Here is an 18,448-nt window from a genome sequence, read left to right on the forward strand (position 1 = left end):
GGATGCTGGAGGGACAGCAAAGCCTCCCTTTGAGGTGTGGGGGGGCTCTAGCTGGGGGGGGTAGGATGTTATTAATGAGGGGTTTGTGTTAAATAGCACCATTGCACTTAGATGCTGTCAGGATGGAGGGCTCCGAGGGTGCATGACAGAGGGGGCTGGATCCAGAGAAGACACCCTGAGTCTCCTGCCACCCTCAGCAACAGTGCAGACACCTGAGCTGCCGGGTGCCACCCGGCCTAAAAAGGGAGGGGGCTCAGGTGGGACAGGACGCATCCTCCCTCTTCTTCCTCCTGGTATGAGGCTGGGTGATCCCAGGGCAGGACTGCAGCATCCCCGAGGCTGAGGGAGGGGAACTCCTGCTGCACAGCCCTGGCTGGTGCCGGGCTCTGTTCCCAGCCCCTCTGCCAGGCTGCCATGCAGACAGACTTCTCCTGACAACCCCCAGCCATGGGTACATACATGACCATCAGCTGTGCTGGAAGGGTCCCCCTTTTCCCAGCTGTCCCAGGGACCCTGATAACAAACATCTTGTTCGACCATCGGCTCCCCAAGGACCTGGTCCCAGCTCCCACATGCTTGGGGATGAGGGGAGTCAGGGGCCGCCATGCCTTGTCATCAGTCCCAGCCAGCCCTGACCCCCCTGCCTTCCCTATCCCTCTCCTTGGGGAAGGGGAACCTTGAATTTCCCCTGGCCCCTTCCCTTGCTGCTCCTCTACCATGGGGCCACCCGACATTCCCACCCAGCTCCCCCGTGGATGCTGCAAGCCTGGGGCACCCCTATTCCTTGCTTTCCCGTGGCCCCCCGCGGGCCCTGTTCCCCTGGTACCATCTTGGAGCCCACCCGTGTAGTCCAGGGCTGCCCCAGGCACCCGTCGCCTGCCTCCCCCTGCCCTCCCTGTCCTGCTGCTGGGGCAGTCCTGCGGCTGCGCTCGCTGTGATGTGCACAGGGTCCAGCCATCAGCAGAAGCAGCAACTCTGCCAGGGTCCCCAAAGACATCCTGTGGCGATTGCTGATGGAGGTTACATCAACCACACAGGTTGAACCTCATCTTACATTCCCTTGGGACGGTCTCTTAACTGACTGCTCATGGTAGGTTTGAAATGTTCTGAATCATCTTTTTCAGGAACAAGTACGATGCAGAATATATCATCTATAGACACCTTCTCCATCATTTATTTATAAAGTGCTTGTTCTAGAAGGAGTTCTGCAAAGATCCACACTCCAAGTCAAGTGTTAATTGTTCCGTCTCCTTACTTTTTCCTTCATTCTCATTGCTCCTTCTTGCAGACCCTCCCCTTCCTCGCAAAGAAGCCCCCCGAGGCTGTGGACTGACTGCATGGGTGGCAGCTTTGCTGATCAGGATGCTGGGGCTCTGGGACACAGGAGGCTGCATTGCCATGGGGAGCTCCTGTTCTTTGCCGTTGGTGGGGGGGGAAGCACAGGTGACAAGCTGAGGCTGGACACCTCACGTGAAGGCAGCTGCAATGAGGGGTAGCTCATTCAGCATTGGGTGGCTTTGCTGTCTGCTTCTAGCTGCTCCTGAAATAACTTGGTGGTGGCTGTAAGCAAGGAAGTGCCTATAAGGCACCATGGTGGAGAAAACCCCCAAACCCTCTGCAGGAACTCAGGGTGCTGAGGTGCCTCTCTCAAGTGCCTGTAGGCTAATGCAGGCAGCATGGGGAATAAACACGAGGAATGAGAGATCTGCGTGCAGCTGCAGGGCTACGGTATTGTTGGGATCACGGAGATGTGGTGGGATGGCTCCCGTGACTGGCATCTTGCAATGGAGGGACACAGGCTCCTTTGGAAGGACAGCAAGGGCAGACGAGGAGGGGGAGTTGCCCTTTATGTGAGAGAGCAGCTGGAGTGCATGGAGCTCTGCCTGGGGATGGAAGAGGAGCCGACAGAGAGCTTATGGGTTGGGATTAGAGAGAGGACAGGCAAAGGTGACAGGTATAGTGGGTGTCTGCTAATGGCCACCTGACCAGGAAGAACAAGTGGATCAGGCCTTCTATGGGCAGACAGGAGCAGCCTCACGTTCGCAGGCCCTGGTCCTCATGGGGAACTTCAACCACCCCAGTATCTGCTGAAGGGACAATACAGCTGGACATAAGCAATCCAGGAGGTTCCTGCAATGCAGTGATGATAATTTCCTCCTCCAAGTGACAGAGGAGCCAACAAGGAGAGGTGCTCTGCTGGACATCATCCTCACCAACCACGAGAGGCTCACTCTGGTGATGTGAAGATCAAAGGCAGCCTTGGCTGCAGCCACCGTGAGATGGTGGAGCTCAGGAAGCTGAGGGCAGGGAGGAGGGTGAAAAGCAAGCTCACAACCCTGGACTTCTGGAGAGCAGACATTGGCCTCTTTAAAGGTCTGCTTGGAAGAGTCCCGTGGGATAAGGCCCTGGAGGGAAGGGGGGGCCAAAGAAAGCTGCTTCATAGTCAAGGATTACAACCTCCAAGCTTGAGAGAGGCGTGTCCCAACGAATAGGAAGTTAGGCAAAAATGCCAGGAGGCCTGCGTGGATGAAGAAGGAGCTCCCGGCCAAACTCAAACACAAAAGGAAGCACAAGAGGGTGGAAGCAAGGATGGGTAACCTGGGAGGAATACATACGCATTGTCTGAGCATCTAGGGATGAAGTTAGGAAAGCCAAAGCCCAAATCTGGCCAGGGATGTCAAAGACAGCAAGAAGAGCTTGTCCTGTACATAGGAGACAAAAGGCAGACTCGGGAAAATGTGGGCCCGTTGCATTCCCCTTGGCGTCCACTGACTTGTCTTTCCCTTTCCTTCTAGGTTCTTGAGGTGTGAATAATCTAAATGATAATCTAAACAATGTCCTCAAGATGTCTTCATCTAAAGGTGTCCTTAGGCTCCTCTTATGGTCACAGTAAAGAAATGGGCCCCTCTGGGTCCTGTTACCTCGTTCTGAAGTAACAGAGGCCCAGAACAGAGACTTCAAAGCTATAATTCATGCAGCCTTTTTCTCGCTGCCAACAACAAGGAGACTCTTGGGTGATTTACTTAGATCTCTTTATTTTGATTTTCTGAAGCAAAGTGAAATGAATCCCGCCCTGGGTATCTGTTCCCAGCTCCGCCCCACACATGCTTCTGACCGCCCTGCTGGTTTTCCCCCCTTTCTAGTCAGTCTCTTCAATGCCAGCTTAAAAACCCCTCCATTTTCGAGAAGCTAGCTGGTTAATTTCTTCTGACGAGTCACAAATATTTGGGGATTTTAAGAAGCCACTTATTTGAATGTATTAAAATAATTAATTTTGGTAGATACTGTGTAAGTCTAATGAAATCTCTGAACACATACCTAGTTCGTAGGCACCTGATTAAGTCACAGTTATCAAACAGCTAGTGGTTCTTTCAGCAGTTGTCTCTAAAATTGGCTTGCACCAATACACAACTGCAGGAGATTTTTTGAAAGATACCGATCTATTCTGCAGCAATGCCTTGGAATACAAGCTCCTGGCCAAACTCAAACACAAAAGAAAGCATAAGAGGGTGGAAGCAAGGACAGGTAGCCTGGGAGAAAACTTCTAAAATGTATAGATTGATAAATGTCTGTGGACACTAGACTTTGGATTAGATCTTTTTAAACGTCCACTGAGAGCACATATGGCCAGACTGTAAATGTTGTAGCCTTAAACTACTTGGACATGAAATTGTGATAGAAGTGTTAATCAATAACTAGTGCTTTTGCCTTTATAATTAACTTCTATGTTGTTATGCTAAAAATATTCACTCAGCTAATCTTTCAGAACCTACCTATGACAAAAGCAACATTTTTCATGTGATCAGAATAAAAGATTTCATTGGCTGGTAGAAAATATTCAGTTCTGACTGTCATCTTCTTAGACACCAAGCTTGTATTCTGAGAGGTTCTGCACACACCATAGTGATGGAAGAAATGGATGAGGATTTAGAGCAACTTTGTGAAGAAATTCAAGAACCTCCTAAGAAAAGAGGTGTGTGTTTTAATGTTAAGGATTTAAGACTTGCCTCAGTATTTGTGACCAAAATGCCAGACAAAGTTCCTTGGTATCTGTTCTTTATTGCAAGGCTGTAGCTCATCAAAGTACATCTTATTCCTATGTGATGCCAAAGCAGAACTCTCTGGGTGCAAGAAAACAGATCAAAAATGCAGTAAAAAATTGTAAATGTCAGTGTCACCTATAGATCCCAGTACACCCCTCTCTAATGACAACCTGCATTTTATTCAGACTTTCTTGGTGAAGTTGCTGAAGTCACTGGTATCTTCTCTGTTCTTGGGACATAACAGGTTCTGTGATGCCTGGCTCTTTATGCCAGAGGCATTACATTTTTTCATTTACTTCACAATGTGAGATCAATCCAGAGGTCATTCGTTCAATATGGTTATGAATTAAAGTTCAAGTACAATGGTTGGTTTATATTGTAAAACACTGGCCTTGATGACCTGACTGACATTTAGTAGCCTCTAAGCTGCTAACTCTTGAAGTTGAAAATGTTGTGTATGGCAGTTTCTGACCACTCAGCTAGTTTTTAGTTATATGAAACAGTATTTATTCCCTCTCCCCTCCTTCCTCCTTTTCCCTCCTTTCTTCCTCTTCCCTCCCATGCCAAAATCCATGCTACCTCTTACTGTGATTTGTAATTGAAGGGATTAGGCTTGCAAAATAAAGGGGAAAAAATAGGGAGCAACAGTGATGGATATGTGAAGGAAAGATCACTATTTCTTCACTGTACTCTTCTTTTCCTGTGAGAAGGATGTGAAGGAACAACAGGACTTGCGTTTCTTTCAGTTAAAATGCATTATATGGTGTGAAGTTTCCCAGTCTCACTGGCACGAGTGGGGATTTTGCCACTGACTTCACCCACATGCTTTGTGCGACATTCTGTGAATAGAAAGAATACAGACAATTTTTTCTCCTTCAAATATTCCCTTAAAATGGTCTTTCCGGCTCTTCCCAACATGTATTTATCTTTTGAAGTTTACAGCTTTATAGAAGTTTTGAAAAAGAGCTTGTGTCAAAAGGCTTTTCTACTGTTCATCTATTAGTTCATGGAATAAGATAGTAAGCAACTTGACCTAATAACCTTGCTTTGTACTAATGCTTCTGTATTGGGTTTGCGTTGCAAGGTTTTGGTAGCGGGGAGGGGGGGGGCTACAGGGGTTGCTTCTGTGAGAAGATGCCAGAAGCTTCCCCCATGTCCAACAGTGCCAATGCCAGCCAGCTCCAAGACAGACCCGCCACTGGCCAAGGCCGAGCCCATCAGCGACAGTGGTAGCGCCTCTGGGATAACATTTAAGAAGAAGAAAAAAACTGCTGCGCAACAGCAGCCAGAAGTGAGGAGTGAGAATATGTGAGAGAAACAGCCTTGCAGACACCAAGGTCAGTGAAGAAGGAGGGGGAGGAGGCGCTCCAGGTGCCAGAGCAGGCATTCCCCTTGCAGCCCGTGGTGAAGCAGGTTGTCCCTCTGCAGCCTATGGAGGTCTATGGTGGAGGAGATATGCACTTGCAGCCTGTTGAGGACCCCACACTGTAGCAGGTGGATGTGCCCGAAGGAGGCTGTGACCCCCATGGAGAGCCAGGGGGTCTCCTGCTGGAGCAGGCTCCTGGCAGGACCTGTGGCCCCGTGGAAAGAGGACCCCACGCTGGAGCAGGTTTGCTGGCATGACTGGTGACCCTGTGAGGGACCCACACTGGAGCAGTCTGTTCCTGAAGGACTGCACCCCGTGGAAAGGACCCACTCTGGAGCAGTTCGTGAAGAACTGCAGCCCGTGGAAAGGACCCACATTGGAGAAGTTTGTGGAGGACTGCCTCCCGTGGGAGGGACCCCACACTGAAGCAGGGGAAGAGTGTGAGGAGGAAGGAATGGCAGAGACTGCGTAATGAACTGCCTGCAACCCCCATTCCCCGTCCCTCTGCACCACTCAGGGTGAGGAGGTAGGGAAATTGGGAGCGAAGTTGAGCCTGGAGAGAAGGAAGGAGTGGAGGGAAGGTGTTTTAAGATTTGTTTTTATTTCTCATTATCCTACTCTGACCTTTGATTGGCAATAAATTAAAATTAATTTCCCCAAGTCGAGTCTGTTTTGTCTGTGATGGTAATTGGAGAGTGATCTCCCTGTCCTTATCTTGACCCACGAGCTTTTCGTTATGTTTTCTCTCCCCTGTCCAGTTGAGGAGGGGGAGTGACAGAGCAGCTTGGTGGGCATCTGGCATCCAGCCAAGGTCAACCCACCACAGCTTCCTGTCCAAAGTAAGAATTTTCTGCTCATGAACTCTTGAAGATGGTTGTTTTGTGAATGAATTTGTATAGCTGGCTTTTAAAAATCCAGTAGCAAATGGAACCCGTTAGCTTGCAACCCTTTCCCTAGACTTATGTAGGGAGAGAGATAATGGTACTTCAGTTCCTTTGATCATTTCCCTTGTGAGTCAAGAAAGATGAGGATGCTGGATTTGGAAGGAAGAACTGGTTTGGTATGGTTTGGATTACTTTTTCTGTTCTCTCTTTGTAGATGTGTCAAAAAGACAATGCAGAAAGAACAAACAGTCTTCAGGTAGTATAACAAAGAGGAGGAGTAGTTTTCAATTCAATGAAGAGAATATAGTTCCAGAAGAAGACCGAGACGAAGTAGGGAGTGGGGGAGAAGAGTTTCTGGGAAAACGTGTGTCTTAATGTATCACAATGAAGTTACATTCACACAGGATTCTTCTACAGAAGAAAGTGAAAATGTTCTTTGAGAACGACAGGCAAATGTCAATGAAAATAAATCTGAGACAGGACATGAGAGACTTTTCTTTGATGTGGCTACATCTGCTTCTGAAAAGGAGAGTGCTAACCTTCCTGAATATTTAGAGCTAAGAAAGGAAAGTGACATTTCTAATTACCAAATAACAGAAAGCTCTGAAGAGGGAGATTCAAATGGTAAGTGAAAGGTCCAGCAGGTCATTTAGCTCCTTTTTCTTGCTCAAGAGGATTATGCTATTTATTAGCTTTAGCCTTCTTTCAGTTCATTCTCTTATTTCTGATTTCCCTCTCTGTCACTGTAGATAGAGATTGTACTCCAGGTACAGGATAGTTAAGTGATACTGTATTCCAGATAAACAGAAATCCCAGTTTAAGAAATTTGTGTCATTCCAGATACCTGGGCTAGATGTTTTCCGGCAGAGCGGCAATGGGTGATGAGTGTGGAGAAAGCGATGGAAAGTTTCACAGCACCAGCTTCCCCGCTGACTGTGGATTACTGTGGTCTCCCAACTATGTCTAGTTTCCATTTTTTTTATACCGAAGTAGGACATTGTCTTACAACATGTATAATTGCAAAGTAAGTCATCTGTTAAACAATGCCAATTAAAACAATTTATTGGCAAGAGATATAGGCTGTGAAATAATTCAACCTATAAGGGACTATGATCGTTATGTTTCCACACCTGGTGTAAATTTCTGTAGATTGCTCTTCTTGCTTCTAGTGAACTAAATTGTAGACCAGATTCTCTTCCTTTTAGTTGAAAAGGCTTGTTGAATTTTAAAATAGCCCACTGACAACCTGCTAGTACTGTTGATTATTAATATTGTCTTAACAGTTTTTATAATGGCTTTCAGTTCTTTGCTCGGTTGGGTGGGTGGGTGGATTTTTTTTTGCATGCTTTGATGTATTATGAACCTGGAAAGGACCTTTGTTTCTAGCAGTGATAATTTTAAACCTGAAGTTAGTAGGTTGACATAAAGCTAATCATAGATAAAATACTAATATACTTACTTTTCAGAAATTCTTTCACAATCCAGTGTTATAATTTTACATTCATACTATTACAGCACAGTAAGGGTTTGCCAGTCCCTCCCAGGAGGAGGGAAGGGGTTATCCTGGGCTACAACTGGAGAAATGGTTGAAAATGGGCCTAGCTGCAGGGGGTAAAAGAGGTTCCTCTGCATGAATTAAAGAGGGTAGAACTATGCTGGGTTTATGCTAATTAGTCTAATTCTCTGATCTCTTCCTGTAGAAGAGGATTTCTGAGTTGCCAGAACTGAGCAACGATCTTCCAGACGCATCCATGGTCTGAGTCAGGCACTGCCAGGATGGAGTCGGTTTAGATGTGTTTGATATTCAGTTTTCAGATTCAAGCTCCTGGAAGCCTTTTGCCTTGGAGACAGAACAGCTAAGACTTGGTCTGCCCAAGCAGCAGGAAGCCTCTTCTCTCAGGCACTGGCCATCTCAGTCTCTCCCTCCTCACCTGATGGGAAGTGTGAGCAGACATGCTGCTCGGACCGTGCGGCAGTGAGGAGTACTGGGGTTCAAGGAGGCCGTGCACAAAAATCTTGCCCTTCTCTCATCTAGCATGATGACATGTGTTAGTTTGAGAGGGTATTTATTTATGGTACCTCAGGGCTTGTGAGCTTTCATAACTTGAATGTTCATGCTTAAATGAAAAGTGATTGGATTTCTTTGCTTTCTACTTCTTCCTTTAAATTAAAAAAAAAAAATCTCTCCTGAGTGCACTGTACAAGTCGGTAAGGAGCAAGCTCTGCTGTATGAAGAGACAGGCTCTAACAAGTAATCATTCAGAGTGCAGAAAATAACTTTTCCAGCTGTGAGTTGTGGAGCTTTTCAGGAATTTCCTCCTCTTTCTGACTGCTGAAACCCCTGTTGACAGAGAGTCATACAGCCTCTCTATCCTGCTTTCTGCTTTGGATGCAGAAGGATGCCTCTGAAGCTGGATGGGCTAAAAAGACGTTGTGATGATGGCAGCACACGTCTGCTAAATATTACTAACAATTGCCTGTATCTACAGATTCTGTATTCTTTTCTATGAAGAAATAAGAGGGTTCTTAAGCTTTTGTTGGCGCTTATTGCTAGTTTGTCTTTTCTTGCTTATTAGAAAATGAGGAAAGAAAATAAAAAATAAGAACAAGACAGGCAAAGTGTAATTTTTCGAAAATGCAGTTCCCTGTGATGAACCAGCGCCCATGACCCTGAGTGCCCCAGCCGGGTCCAGCCGGGTCCAGGCACACCATGAGGGACCCACCGCTGCCACAGCTGAGCCCCACGGCACCACAGGGAAACGTGCTCAGGAAAGGGCCAAACCACCACACCCAGCCATGAGCGAGGGGCCAGCGCCCCAGTGCATGCTAGGAGCCATCCTCCTCCACCCCAGAGCATGCTGGGAGCTGTCATCCTTCACCCTGCAGCATGCTGGGAGCTGTAGTCCCTACCCCAGCCGCCAGGCCAGCCCATCCCCAGCTCTGTCTCCTGGTGAAGGAGGTCTGGGCCGGGCTGTCAGCCCTGGGCCACCCGGGAGAGACTGTCCCCAGGGATGCTTGGGCGTCTCTCCTGCGGGGTAGCTCCAGGGCTCGGCCCCCGGGAGACAGAAGGGGTGCAGGGGCCAGAAGTGAAGCCTGAGCTGCGGGAGCCTGAGCGGGACAGCTGCAGGGGCACGCGGCTGGGCCGTGCCCTCAGGCCTGCCCAGGGCTGTCCTTTGGGCTGTGTCCCTGTACCTCAGGGCTCCGTGCACGCAGCAGAACTCGGCTGCCTGCAGCAGGAGAGCTGCGGGCAGGGAAGGACCCTCCCTGCCAGGCAGGCTGGCAGCAGGGAGGCAACCTCCAGCCCAGCCCTGGCAATGTGAGAGGTTCCCCAGGGACCCGCAGGGATAGCCTGGGCTTAGCCCCACAGCAGGGAGCTGCTGGCCAGGAGTGGTGAGGAGCTCTCTCCTGCTGGAGTTTGATATCCTCCCTCCTCCCAGCCCTTGGGGAGGTGGCTGTGGGGAGCCTGGCACATGCTGGCTGATGGCACTGGGCACGGCCTGACCCTGACCTGTGGCCGCAGTGCTCTGTGCAGCCCTGGCAGCTGCTGGGCCAACAACAGAATTTGGGGTCTGGCCAGTGCCATGGCACTGGCAAGAGGGACATGTCAGGGGCAGGGTACAGGTGCTGCTGCTGTGGCGGGAGCAGGCTAGAGCAGCCCTGCTGCCTAAAGGGCCAGGAGTCTGGCCCCAGCAGCCCAGAGGAGGTGGGGCAGGGTGCCCCTGGGGGCACAGCTCTTCCTCCTCCACAGGGAAACTTCTCCCCTGGCTCACAGACACCGATGTGCATGCCTGGAGCACGCTGGAGGTGGCCACCACTGCACACCAGGATGAATGACGACCCGCCAGCTCGGCAGAGCGTGGGTGCCTTGTCATGCCCAGGGGTGTCTCAGGAAGGGGCAGGTTGGGCTAATGCTTCTCTCCTCCACTCCTCCAGGTTTTGCAGTCCAGCAGGGCAGCTGGGGCCAGTGGAAGGACACAGTAGGTCAGGACGTGCCATGCTCTGGGCTGCAGGAAAGTAAGTGTGGCAGGCAGCTCTGGGGCAATCCCGATTCCTTCGGGGTCTGCCTTTTCTCTTTTGCCCTTTGCCTCCCTAAAGAAAAACCTTCCACAGCAAGTGAACAAACATGGCTTCTTTTTGGGGAAAGCCTAACTGAGGGGTAAATTTCTACAATAGCATTGGGGCCAGGGTGCACTGAGGGTGAGCTGTCCTGCAGGCAGCAGCAGAGGCCAGGAATGATGCTGTCTGCTGAGGATGCTCAGGACGCTCCCTGTCTGAAGGACACCATGGCATTGGGCTGGGTGTTGCAGCTTTAAGCAAATGCAGCCACTTTCCTGAGGAGGGCTTCACCTCTCCCCAGTTTTGCAGGGCCAGCAGCACAGTGCCCGTAGGGTCCATCCCTATGTTGGCTGCGCCTTTGGAGAGCTCAGTGGGCCTGAGCTGTCAGTGAACCAATAGAGGGTTTGCCGCCTTCCACCAAGGACTGGAGGGCTGCAACAGAAAGAAACAGAGCAGATTTGAAAACCTTCTGTCTGCAGAGGCCCCCCCCCCCACCAGGCATCCTCTCTAGACCATGCCAGCCCCACCCATCTCTTTCCCTGGTCAGGAGGGAGCAGGTGGGACACACATCAGCTGGAAGCTACTGCTCAGGAATACCCCAAGTGGACCTGACATGCTTCTCTGCCCCTGAAGCGTTTCCCTGGAGCAGGGCAATGCAAGGCAGCACCCTGCCCAAGCTCTGTCCCCTTGCCCCACCAGCCCCAACACATGCAGCACTGCCCCTATTCACCATTTCAGAGCTCCCTCAGCTTTCTCCAAGCTTTGGTTCCTCAAGTGCCACCCTGCAAGCCCCAGGCACAGAGCTCCTGTCAGACCTCCCACTCCCCAGCACGCTCCCAGCAGCACGGCCCCTGGCCCTGCCAGCTCAGCTGCACGCCCTCCTCCCCCTCAGCAGGGTGACTCCAGGGAAGGACAGTACCCAAGGGGGCAGTGGGACTGAGCAAGGCTGCCACCAAGCAGGTGGGATGGGAGTGGGAAAGGGAGGCACAGAGCCCCTGGCTGCCCAGTTGGGTCTCTGGCAGCCCCAGGGCTGCCCCTTGCTGCCAGTGCAGTGGTGGGAACTGGGGCCAGGCTGCCAGAAGAGGGATCCTGGGGGCTGTGGCTCACCTGAACCTGATGGCCACCTCTCACAAGGTGGTCTGAGCATTCTCCAGGTATGGCAGGCTCTGACACAGGTATTCTTCAGATCTGCTCCTGTCCTGAACCAGCTGGAGAGAGCACATGGGCATGGGGCTGTCAGAGACCCTCCCCAGCTGGCTGGACCAGTCCTTCCTCCCAGCACCCCACTTCCCTTTCCCCCCCAGGCCATTCCCATCTCCCAGCCAGTAGCCCTGTGGGGACAAGGTTCAGAGGGAGCCACAGGCTGAGGGGGCGCTGGAGGTGCTGAGACCACCTCCATCCTGCTGCCAGGGCTTACATGTGCCAGGGTCTCCTTCAGCACCCTGGGGTGGGGAGGGGAGAGGGGCCTGGAGAAAAGCCCTTGGGGGCTCCGTGCCTGAAGGCAGGGACCCATGATGCAGCTCCAGGCTGTGGGCTCTGGGCTGGAGCAGAGGCGAGGCACAGCTACACATCCCACAACCCAGGCACGTGGGGCAGCCCTTGTCCAGCCTGGCCCTGGGGCTTCGGGCATTGTTCTCACCAAGCACTCTCCAATCCTCCACGCCTGCTCCATCTGGGTCAGGTGCTTGAGCTGTTTCCACTTGAGGAGCTCTGCAGCAGCAAGGAGGGCTTCTCCAGAGACCTGCAGAGCAGCAGAGGCTGGGAGACGGCACCACAGCCCATGGAAGGAGACCTGGTGTCCCCCTCCTCTTGGCCAGGCTGCAAGCCCTTCCCAGCCCAATACGGGAGGAAGTGGTGGGGGACAGTCTGAACTGGGTTCAGTGCCCAGGGCAGGGCCATGGGGCAGCCACCACCTCAGGTATTTCACACTGCCAGGCAGCAGAGTGGTGACCCTGGCTGGAGCAGGCAGGGCAGGTCTGGGAAATGTCCGTGCCAGGTTCTCCGGCCCTGCTCGTGCTGGGTCTGTGGGGACCCTTCCTCTGGGCTGTGCTGGAGGAGGGCTGAACGGGGGGAGCAGGGCTGGGAGGAGACCCCAGCTCCCCATTCACCTCTGCAGCAGGAGGCACAGAGGGAGGAGGAAGGCAGTGGTGGGACTGGTGCAGGGAAGGAGGAGAGCTCTGCCCTATCCTCAGTGACTCAGGGCAGTGGGACCCCGAGGTGGCACATATTACTATACTCCGACTGCCAGCAGCCCTTGCCCCTGATGCCCAGGCCACCCCTGTGGTATCAGCCCACCCTTCCCCGTGTTACTGGTCAGCTTTGAAATCTGTACCTTGGCCAGCTGTGGGTCTGGTCACTCATATGGAAGAACAGTGGGAGCAGCCCTGCTGAGAGTGCTCTGGGCCTGCAGCATTGTCCTGGGCATATGGAAGATGATGCTTTCCCAGCCCCACACAGTGGAGAAGGTCCTGAGTGAGCTGCTCAGCATCCTAATCCTTCCCACAGCCCTCTCACAGCTGCTCTCTGGGACTTGGTGAAGGGCAGCAGCATCTGCAAGGAGAAAAGCTGCTAGCCTGCCCCAGGAGCTGACGCCCACTCCAGCAGAAGTAGCACTGCTAAGCTCCTGGCTTAGCATCCATCCATCAAGGCTCTCTCAAGGCTGGAGCAAAGCCTGTAGTGGGGTTCCTGCCCCTAGGGTCCCTTGCTGCTTTCAGTGCCCTCCTCCAGAACACAGCCCTCTCCTGTGTTCCTCTCCACACCCCTCCCTCTCCATGGAGGCCACCCCTTTGGGCAGGAGCCTCTCAGGGGGTCTGCAGTGGGGGGTGGGGATACGGCCCCCTGGGAAGCCAGGAGATCAGAGCTTCCGGGCTGGGCTCCCCGTGCAAGACAGGCAGGTCCCAGTGGATCTCTGTCCTGGTCAGGTCTGGGGAAGAAAGCATGGGGGACTGGGAGGCGGGGGGATGGCAGCACCAGCTGCCACCGCTATGGTGCCTAAGGAGAAGGGTCAAATTCCTCCCACTGGGGGAGGAATCTGGGGGCAGAGATGGCCCAGAATTGCCATGGGTAAGGCCTTTCCATGAGACAGAAGGAGTCTGTGGACGGGAAGGGACTTTGACTACAGGCGGGGGACACTGGGCTCCAGAAAAGCATGGTGGGCAGCCTCTGGCTCCCCCAGGGGAGGTGGGCACCCTGCCTGCAGAGTGGTCTCTGTGCGTGGCACTGGGGTGGGGACAGTCCACTCAGGCATGGACAGCCCCTTCCCTCCAGGGTGAGGAACAGCCCCTGCCAACCCCATGCTTTGCCAATGCCAGATCTTCAGGATATTCTGCAGTTCCAGTGGGCAGGAGTTGGGAGAGCTGAGCACCAAGACCTGCAGTATGCTGTCCATGGCGTCCAGGGTCTGCAAGGAGGATGAAGGCTCTTTCTCAGGTCCCTCTCTGCCCCAGGAGACTGATCCAAGTCCCCAGCACCAAGGGAGGACACCCAGATCATTAATGAAGATGTTAAACAGGACTGGACCCAGTACTGACCCCTGGGGTGCACCACTGGTTACTGGCCTCCAACTAGACTTCATGCCACTAATCACCACCCTCTGGGCCCAGCCTTTTAGCCAATTTTCAAACCACCTCACTGTCTGCTTATCCAGCCCGTACATCAACAGCTTGTCTAGGAGGAGGATCTTATGGGACACAGTGTCAAAGGCCCTACTGAAGTCTAGATAGACAATATCTGCTGCTCTTCCTCAGTCATTTCATCGCAGAAGTTTATCAAGATGGTCAAGCATGACTTTGCCTTGGTGAAGCTATGCTGTCCACTCTTGATGATTTTCTCATCCCTCATGTGCCTGGAAATGGTTTCCAGGATTAGCTGCTTCCTCACCTTCCCAGAGATTGAGGTGAGGCTGACTGGCCTGTAGTTCCCTGGGTCCTCCTTCTTGCCCTTCTGGAAGATGGGGGTGACCTTTCCTGTCTTTGGACACTTCTTCCAGTCACCATGATCAATCAAAGATTGAGATTGGCCTCTCAACAACATCAGACAGTTCCCTCAGCACTCATGGGTGCATCCCACCAGGGCCCGTGGGCTTATGTATGTCTAGTTTGCTTAAGTATTCCCTCATCTGATCCTTTTCCACCAAGGGTATGTCTTCCTTGCTCCAGACTTTCCCCCTGCTCTCTGGGACCTGGGATTCCTGAAGGCTGGTCTTGCTAGTAAAGGCTGAGGCAAAGAAGGCATACAGTATCTCAGCTTCTTCCATGTCCTGGGTAATCAGTGCCCTGTCTCATTGAGCAATGGGCCCACATTTTCCCGAGTCTGCCTTTTGTCTCCTATGTACAGGACAAGCTCTTCTTGCTGTCTTTGACATCCCTGGCCAGATTTGGGCTTTGGCTTTCCTAACTTCATCCCTAGATGCTCAGACAATGCGTATGTATTCCTCCCAGGTTACCCATCCTTGCTTCCACCCTCTTGTGCTTCCTTTTGTGTTTGAGTTTGGCCGGGAGCTCCTTCTTCATCCACGCAGGCCTCCTGGCATTTTTGCCTAACTTCCTATTCGTTGGGACACGCCTCTCTCAAGCTTGGAGGTTGTAATCCTTGACTATGAAGCAGCTTTCTTTGGCCCCCCCTTCCCTCCAGGGCCTTATCCCACGGGACTCTTCCAAGCAGACCTTTAAAGAGGCCAATGTCTGCTCTCCAGAAGTCCAGGGTTGTGAGCTTGCTTTTCACCCTCCTCCCTGCCCTCAGCTTCCTGAGCTCCACCATCTCACGGTGGCTGCAGCCAAGGCTGCCTTTGATCTTCACATCACCAGAGTGAGCCTCTCGTGGTTGGTGAGGATGATGTCCAGCAGAGCACCTCTCCTTGTTGGCTCCTCTGTCACTTGGAGGAGGAAATTATCATCACTGCATTGCAGGAACCTCCTGGATTGCTTATGTCCAGCTGTATTGTCCCTTCAGCAGATACTGGGGTGGTTGAAGTTCCCCATGAGGACCAGGGCCTGCGAACGTGAGGCTGCTCCTGTCTGCCCATAGAAGGCCTGATCCACTTGTTCTTCCTGGTCAGGTGGCCATTAGCAGACACCCACTATACCTGTCACCTTTGCCTGTCCTCTCTCTAATCCCAACCCATAAGCTCTCTGTCGGCTCCTCTTCCATCCCCAGGCAGAGCTCCATGCACTCCAGCTGCTCTCTCACATAAAGGGCAACTCCCCCTCCTCGTCTGCCCTTGCTGTCCTTCCAAAGGAGCCTGTGTCCCTCCATTGCAAGATGCCAGTCACGGGAGCCATCCCACCACATCTCCGTGATCCCAACAATACCGTAGCCCTGCAGCTGCACGCAGATCTCTCATTCCTCGTGTTTATTCCCCATGCTGCCTGCATTAGCCTACAGGCACTTGAGAGAGGCACCTCAGCACCCTGAGTTCCTGCAGAGGGTTTGGGGGTTTTCTCCACCATGGTGCCTTGTAGGCACTTCCTTGCTTACAGCCACCGCCTGTATTTCAGGAAAGTATTTCAGGAGCAGCTAGAAGCAGACAGCAAAGCCACCTGATGCTGAATGAGGTTGCCTTCACGTGAGGTGTCCAGCCTCAGCTTGTCACCTGTGCTTCCCCCCCCACCAACGGCAAAGAACAGGAGCTCCCCGTGGCAATGCTGCCAGCTTGGAGGAGGCGCCTTTTTCTTTCTTAGAATGAGCAGGAAAGCAGACCAAACCAATGCAGAGACAGGGTGGTTGGGAGAGCTCTGTTCTTACCCCAGAAATTGTACTTTTTCAAAAACAATAGTCCCTCCAGCTTCTTCCTCCCATGGCCCACCTTGTTCCCTGCCTTGGCCTGCCTTTGGCCCTTCCCTGACACATCCCACAGCAAGTTTCTGCATGCTGCTGGCCTTTGCTCTGGCCAGGGCACACAACTGCGCAATGCTCAGCCTCCTGTGTCTCTGCAAGTCTCCTGCTGTTGGCAGTGAGAAAAAGGCTGCATGAATTAGAATAGAATAGTTCAGCTGGAAGAGACCTAAAATGACTAGTCCAACTGCCTGACCACTGCAGGGCTGATCAAAAGAGCTTTACACATTATTAACACAGTCCCATAAATGCTGTTGATAATTATAAAGAAAGAGGTCTCTATGCTTTTCAGTGTTCTAACATGCCTACATTGTTAGGTGATGTAAGAAGCGCAGCCACCTCCTCCAACTGCTCCAGCCCAGGTCCTCTCCAGCCCAGCTGCTGGAGCCCAGACCAGTGCCCGGGGACCCAGGCCTCCTGGCCAGGGTGAGGTGCGCGGCTGCTGCTTTCTAGTTTACAGGTTCAAGCAATAATGAAGCTGCACACATATCCCAGACACACATACGCACACACACAAGGCACTCCAATGGCCGGTCACACTGACGGCCACAGACAAGGTGCTGCCTTCAACAGCGCTTATATACTGCACTCACAGCCATTTTTAAAAAGGGTAATAAGGAGGACCCTGGGAACTACCGACCAGTCAGCCTCACCCCTGTGCCCGGTAAGATCATAGAACAGATTCTCCTGGAAGATATGTTGAAACATATGGAAGACAGGGAGGTGATTAGAGACAGCCAACATGGCTTCACCAAGGGCAAATTGTGCCTGACTGATCTAGTGGCCTTCTGCAATGGAGTGACTGCATCAGTGGACATGGGAAGAGCTACTGATGTCATCTACCTGAACTTCTGTAAGGCCTTTGATACGGTCCCCCCACAACATTCTTACCTCTAAATTGGAGAGGTATGGGTTTGAAGGATGGACTGTTAGACGGATAAGGAACTGGCTGGATTGCCATGTCCAAAGAGCTACAGTCAATGGCTCAATGTCCAAGTGGAAACCAGGAAAGAGTGGTGTCCCTTAAAGGTCTGTACGGGGAACAAAACTGTTTAATATCTTCATCAATGACAGAGACAGTGGGATGGAGTGCACCCTCAGCAAGTTTGCAGATGACACCAAGCTGAGTGGTGCAGTTGACTCACTTGAAGGAAGGGATGCCATCCAGAGGGACCTTTACAGGCTGGAGGAGTGGGCCCATGTGAACCTCATGAAGTTCCACAAGGCCAAGTGCAAGGTCCTGCACCTGGGTCAAGGCAATCCCCAGTATCTATACAGACTAGGGGGACAAATGGTCAGAGAGCAGCCCTGCAGAGAATGACTTGGGGATACTGGTGGGTGACAAACTGGACATGAGCTGGCAATGTGCACTTGCAGCCCAGAAAGCCAAGCATATCCTGGGCGGCATCAAAGGAAGTGTGGCCAGCAGGTCGAGGGAGGGGATTCTGCCCCTCTACTCTGCTCTCATGAGATCCCACCTGGAGCACTGCATCCAGCTCTGGGATCCCCAATACAAGAAAGACATGGACCTTTCCAGAGGAGGGTCAAGAGGAGGGCCACGAAAATGGTCAGAGGGCTGGAACACCTCTCCTATGGAGAAAGGCTGAGAGAGTTGGGGTTGTTCAGCCTGGAGAAGAGAAGGCTCTGGGGAGAACTCATTGCGACCTTTCAATATATAAAGGGACCTTCTAAGAAAGATGGAGAAAGACTATTTACGAAGGCCTGTAGTGACAGGACAAGGGGCAAAGATTTTAAACTGAAAGAAGGTAGGTTTAGATTGGACATAAGAAAGACATTTTTCACTATGATGGTGGTGAGACACTAGAACAGGTTGCCCAGAGAAGTTGTGGATGCCCTGTCGTTGGAAATGTTCAAAGTCAGGTTGGACAGGGCTTTGAGCAACCTGATGTAGTGAAAGATGTTCCTGTACATGGCGGGGGGCGTGTGAACTAGATGATCTTTAAAGGTCCCTTCCAAACCAAACCATTTATGATAAAACATAAACATAGACAGCCAAGTCCCCTTCCTCCTCTTTCGCTGGTAGAAACAAGAGGACACTAGTGCGGGCATACACACTCACCAGGTTCACAAGCACACACATTCATGGATCCCTCGAGTACCAGCACAGTGCCTCTGTCCGCCTGGCACCTCTGCCCGAATTCTGGCCCCCTTACCCCCTTACCCACCCCACCCTGGTCCCCTACTTGCCGGCTGGTCCAGCTTGATCTCACTGGAAATATGCACCCCATTCCCAAGTGCTTCTGGGC

Source organism: Aptenodytes patagonicus, chromosome 11, assembly GCF_965638725.1.
Source record: "Aptenodytes patagonicus chromosome 11, bAptPat1.pri.cur, whole genome shotgun sequence".
In the NCBI taxonomy this organism is placed as follows: domain Eukaryota; kingdom Metazoa; phylum Chordata; class Aves; order Sphenisciformes; family Spheniscidae; genus Aptenodytes; species Aptenodytes patagonicus.